The sequence below is a fragment of the Peromyscus eremicus genome, chromosome 15, assembly GCF_949786415.1.
Source record: "Peromyscus eremicus chromosome 15, PerEre_H2_v1, whole genome shotgun sequence".
Classification (NCBI taxonomy): Eukaryota; Metazoa; Chordata; class Mammalia; order Rodentia; family Cricetidae; genus Peromyscus; species Peromyscus eremicus.
The window spans coordinates 31,733,635-31,740,320 of NC_081431.1; positions in this window are offsets into that span (position 1 = coordinate 31,733,635).

Sequence of the window (6,686 nt, forward strand, 5' to 3'; positions counted from 1 at the left end):
GGAATGCAATCACAGAGTGGAACAAAGAAGGCTTTAGTTGCATAGTAAGTACAGGAATGTGAAAAATATCATCCCCTTTCGTGTATTATAACAATTATGTAATGTATTTATAAACACTGAAAATAAAGTTAGATCTCCACCTTTGCAATGCATATAAAGCTATCTCAAAAGTGATAGTAAGCAGAGTTTGGTATCAAAGACATGTGCTTATAAAGAACTTGGACAATAGAATGTTGTCTAGTTGAAGAGGCAAAATAGAGAAAAAAGTAATTCTTTACCAGAACTATATAAATAGAAAAATTCCAAAGCTACTTAAAGTGACTGAAAATCATTAAAGTCATCTAGCTGTGACTGGCTAGCATACATTAGACCAGCATCTCCTCTGATGAATATAATACTACATAAAACATTTTAGGTATACATTGGCTTTAAGTATCAGAGAATTACAATGATATCAGGAGCAAAACTCTGAGAAGGAAAGTGAGTTCCTGAAGGATGGGCAAGGTGTTGTTTCACTTTCTGTTTGAAATAAGTGTCAGTCCAAGAGCAGCAACCAGTGAAAGGCTGGATTTCTAGAAATTGTAAGGGGCCGTGAAGAAAAAAATATGTATTTCACAAAAGAGTGGAGCTGAATAAGACCTCAGGCCTCATGGATTGTGATCCATGATGGGCTTCAAACACTCTCCAAGAAAGATAACTTATACCCTTTGTGGTAAAACGGAATAAGAGTATATGGGCCATGGGTGGGAAAAAGTATTTATTACCTTCAAAAGAAAACAAAGTTTAACAGATGATTTTGCAACTGAAATTATGGAAGTCAGAAAGCAGTTAAATAATAGCTCTAAGAACTATCTTTAAAGAAAGCACTGCCAATCTAGAGTATTATACATTTTTCAAATGCCTTAAAAAAGATAAAATAATTCATATTTAAAAATACAAACTAAAATAGTCAAAGACCCACACAAATGAAAGTGATCCTTGGGTAAACACGAAATGCTATGGTTTGAAGAGGAAAATATTTGTATCACATTGCATGAACATTCTACAAGACTAAAAACATCTTGTACTGTGTTAAACACAAGAATAATTAAACATATAATAATACTAAAAATGGTGTAGGGGTAACAAATAAATTGAGAGTGTTAGAAACACATTTGTTGTCTTTTTTAAAAAAACAAACATATCTTACACTTCAAAGGGGAAAGGATGTATATTTTAATGCTTAAGTATACTTTCAAAATAGTAGTAGGAGACAAGCTAATTATATAATAAACAAAGAACAAAAAAATTATTAAACCAATTTGGCATAAAAGTACAAAATAGAACATATAATACAAATACAAATAAATAGTAAGACTTACAGGCAAAATGCAAACATATTAATATTTCAATTAAAGGAATATATCAAATTGAACTTTTCAAAAAGCTTTAGCTGTGGAACTCATTGTAAACAGATAAATCGGGGGAAAAAATGTTAAAGTTGTATATGGAAATTGAGTCTAGGAAGATGTTAAGATATGGTGGCCTAGGAGAATGAGTAGATCATTCTGAGGACTTTGGATTTGTTTCTGTTAATTATTAATAATTCTGGAGGTAAAACTACTATTCCCAATGTGTCTGCTGAAAATAATAAAACATCAGCCTAGCTCTTCTACTGACTCCCACTAAATTAATTATGTTAATTACTGCTCACAGAACACACCTATCACCACACCTGCTACTTTTGAATTGAATGAAGTGTTTAAGAACATATCTTAAGACCTTTGATGGCCAGAATTTAGATTCCTCTTGTATGAATTTCAACATTTTACCTAATTCGTCTATACATGGGTTTTATCACTCAAAAACTTCAGCTAACAAGACTTACCCTTTCGTGGGATTGTGAGGATAATCAACCAAGTTGCTCTAGGCCAAATTTAGATAATCTCTGGTAAATTGAAAATACTTCATAATGGGTAGGTATTTTCAAACCTCTTGTGCCTGCACTGGTAAAGCTACCACCCTTCTCTGCTCCCACATAATTCTACCATCTGTTCTAGGCCATAACTTCTACTCTCGTTTGTCAATACAACCCCACAAAAATTCTGTTTTTCAGGAATTTCACCATAATCTAATCTGCATGTACTCAAAGTCTTCTTAGGTGTTATGCCAACTACACAAACAAAATAAAAAGGAAAAAATACACAAATGATACTCTATCAAAAGTAAATCTTTTGTGCTTCAAAGAAATCTATGAAGTTAATTGATGAGCCCTTGAAATGAAAGATGGTTAGTATCGTGCGCTTTATAAGGGATTCATCTAGGATACAAAAAGAAGGCTCACAAGTCAATACTAAGACTAAGTGAGCAAACATCAGCGTGGACATTTCTTCCAAAAAAGATATGTAAGTAAACCATGCTCATTCAAATATTGTCAACATTATTAGCTATAAGGGGACTTAAATTAAACCACAATGAGATTTCATTTCATATCCACTAGGATGATTATAACCAAAAAAGATGCATAAATAAATAACAAGTGTTAGAAAGAATATAGAGAAATTGGAACCCTCATGCATTGCTGGCAAGGATGTGAACTGATGTGGCTGTTCTGGAAACATCCTAGAAGTTTCTCAAATGCCAACCATAGAGTTATAATCTAGCAATTCTGCTCCAAGATAATTAGGCAAGAAAAATAAAAATATACAACCATAAAAAATTTCACACGGATACATGTGACAGCATTGTTCATTATTGGCAAGATATAGAAACTACCCCAAAGTCTATCAATTATTGTTGAATAAATAAAAAGACAGTATCCATACAATAAAATACTATTCAACAACAAAAACCAGTGAAGTCTTAATACATGCTAAAACATGGATGAACCTTGAAAACATTGTAAGTGAAAAAAGCCACTCACCAAAAACCATGAATTGTATGAGGCAATTGTATGAAATGTTCAAAATAAGCTAATCTAGCCAGGGGCAGTGGTGCATGCCTTGAATCCCAGCACTAACGGGTCAGATGCAAATGAATTTCTGTGAGTTCAAAACTACCCTGGTCTAGTAAAGCCCAGTCCATCCAGGGCTACAAAATGAGAACTTTTCTCAAAGAAAAAAATGCAAATCTACAAAACTAGAAAGTAAATTATTAGTGGCTAGGGCTGGGGGTAGAAAAGTGACTGGTTGGTAGGAAATGAGAACTGACAGTAATTACACAGAAGTTCTTTGTGGAGGGTGTAGAACTATTCTAAAATTGGTTTGGTGGTAGTTCTGAAACTGTGAATTTAGCAAAACCACTGAGTTTTACACTTAATACTGGAGGAATATATATCTTAAATTGTATGTCGATAAAACTGCTTTCTAAACCTGGGCTCAGAATGCTTCCTTGATTCAGGGCTGTCATAGATGCACGATTTTTTAGCGCTGTCGGAGACGCACTACTTCCACAGATCTCCCATACCACTCTGCTGAAGTGTCATAGGGAAGTAAACAGCTTGCTCAGTTCATTCTGATCCTGAAGCTCCAGAGGGATTATTTCTTTCAAGTACTGCCCCAGAAAATACAGGGCATACAAGAAGGGACGGGTCTACAAGCATCATGTGGCGAACACGGATGAGCTAGCCCGTCTACAGGAAAACTAGTTTGATTTGTGGTTCATCCAAGGTCTAAAGTGATTTAGTGAGAGAACCTGTCCTCCCAGTTCTCTGCTCCTCAGCAAGGGGAACTGTGTTTGAATATTTCTGTTAAATAAATAACAGCTAGTCAAAAACAAAGGAGAACGGAAAGGTGGCTGATGAGTATACTCTCCTCACAGGAGTTCTCAGTGAAGGGGATGTGGACTCTTCCAAGAATGCTTTAAGGGTCATTCCAGGCCACCTGACCATGTGGATCTGGGAAAAGGACCTTCCAGCCCTTACAATATCCAGGGCATTTTCCAATCAATAGCCTCCCCAGCATCTTTGGGTTTTAGATCATTGACTGATAACAGCAAGATTTCTGATCTCAGACCTATGCTTAGTCACATAAGTCCTACTCACACCTGCATCCCCTGTGACCTGTGAACAACTGGTCAGCTGATCTGCTTGATTATGCACAGTAATAGAGAATTCTCCTCTTCCAGAACACCTTTCTATATTTGTACAGTATTGTTAACTAGAAAGTTCTTCCTCAAACCAGAGTAAACTCAGTTTTTCTGGAGCATTCATATTTGGGGTCCTAGGTAGACTTTCACCTTACCTAGAACTGCCTTGTGTGATCTTGCCCATCAATCAGCATTCTTGACTAGCGAATTTCAAATATATCCTCTTGACTAAACACAACATTTCTTGGTAGCTCCTAATGTGATAATGTTTTAAGAAACTTACTGCTCTCCTGGCTATTGTTAAACTCTCTAGTGATGTGGAATATATATCCACTTCTATAAAGTAGGGGTGGGTGATAAAGCCTATAGACCTGGGCTAGTAAAATGAATTAACGTATGGGAAAGTATTTTTACAATTAAGAACACTTTGTAACTGTTAAAAAAAACTGTTAAAATATATCTGATTCCTGGGAGACAGCTTGACTAAAGATATTAGGAAGTTACAACTCAAAATGTGGTTACAACTCAAAAGGACACACCTGGAGTCACCAGAAAGCTTGTTAGAAATAATCTGGACCCACCTCATAGCTGTTAAAAATCCACCTGTGTGTTAACAAGATCTCCAAGCATGTCGTGTGTATATTAGACTTGGAGGAATGCCTTAGCCTCAAAACTTCAAATGCTTTCACTCAGCAATTCCTGCCTCAGATATCTATGCAGAGAAAATAATTAAGTGTGGAAGAGATGTATAAAAAGTGCACAGTGCTATTGTAGCAGAAGAAACTTGAAACAATTATAGGTCTACTCATCAAAAATTGCCCAGGGGCTCACTGATTCACTCTGGGTATACCTGCAATCTCCCAGGGAGCTTGTTGGTCCAAGGCACACCTTCGTACCATTTGCCAGCCAGGACTGCCTCTGTAAAGCAAGTCTGCCAGCTGGTACTAGTGCCAAGAAGATGCCGATGCTTTGGCTGTGAATAAAGGTATCAGTTTAGCTTGGCATAAAATGGCTTTAGTTTCCCCCCATGAGTTATGCCTGGAATAGAACCATGCCATTGGCCTCTATCCTATCTCAAGGCTTCAGTCAGTTAAAATTTTTGCTAGCATATCTAGGTGTTTCTCCTAAGTATAATGGTTAAGTACAATTATTCGCAACAGACTTCTAAAATATAATCACTTACAGGAGGATGGTGAACACACAACTGAGGGATCATCTTCATTGTTGGTTGTAAAATCTGTGATCTGACTACCCTTTTCCTTGTAGCTGAGAAATGTGCCCAGTGCCTTTGTCCTAGTCACCAATCGCCTCCTTTGTGGATCTGTCACTCTTGTCATACCATCACTCAACTTATTGAAGAGGAGCCTGTCATCATGATTAATTCAGTTCGGGACATTTTAGAGAAAATGACGTTCCCTGAACACTTTACTTAACATTGTAAAGCTGTCCTTCGCCTTAACACTCCACGGCTCCCTCTGTGCTTGACTTTTCCCCGTGACTCTCCTCCCCATCTACTGCCTATTTCATTTTACTAATTTCCAGTCTGGTCCGTCCTCTAGCAACCAAGGTCTACAAGTCCAGGAAGGTTTTCTCTTTGCTCACTCTGGTATCTGTAGCACTTAACAGTGTCTGGAACCTAGGAGACATTTGAAATCTGGTTAGTCAATCTGTGTGACACATCACAGGGTCCTCAGAGTTACTGATCTCTCAAAGTCAGAAAGCAGAGGCCCTACCTTCGCTGTTTTAACTACAACCAAGACATACAAAGCCTTTGAGCTTTCTATTTTAGCCTCCTGTTAAAAGTTAATGCTAATAACAGATCAAGAACTAAAGAAAAGTTTGTCTTGTTCTCCTTGTCCTGGGTCAAGAAGCGTAGTGGATAGGAAGATCTTAGAAGTCCCAGTAGGTTCATCCAAGCCAGCAAACACACAAGCAGAGAAATCATTTGAGAAATAGATCTCAGCTAGGAACAGATAACCACAAAGTGCTAAGTCCCAGAAGTCATCGAGCCTAAGAGAACTAGATCAGGACTAGAGCTAAAATCCATGAAGTCAGGGACACAGTCTACTCATCCAAGCATGGTGCTACATGAAGAATAATACCAAGCACACAAAGATGAATAACTATTAAATAGATGACTAGCAGCACCAGCCAAATGGAATCCATGCAACCATTAAAAATGCTCTTGTACAAACTTACTGGTAGAATGGAGTAAAAAACTAAGTTGGAAATTACACTTGGAGTGTGGTTGTGGTTTTGCTTTGCTACATGTGTTGCACACAACAAAGTGAAAGCAGAGCTAAGAAGACAGCTTGTTCAAAACAGTGCTTACCACACAAGCATGATAAACCTAAATTTAGGTGGGAGGTGGTGGCCTGTGCCTTGAATCCCAGCACTCAGAAGGCAGAGGCAGGAGGATCTCTGATTTAGAAGCCAGCCTCGTCTACAGAGCAAGTTCTGAGACAGCCAGGGCTACACAGAGAAACTCTGTCTCAAAATTTAAAAAAGGAAGGAAGGAAGGAAGGAAGGAAGGAAGGAAGGAAGGAAGGAAGGTGGAAAGAGAGAGAGAAAGAAAGAAAGAAAGAAAGAAAGAAAGAAAGAAAGAAAGAAAGAAAGAAAGA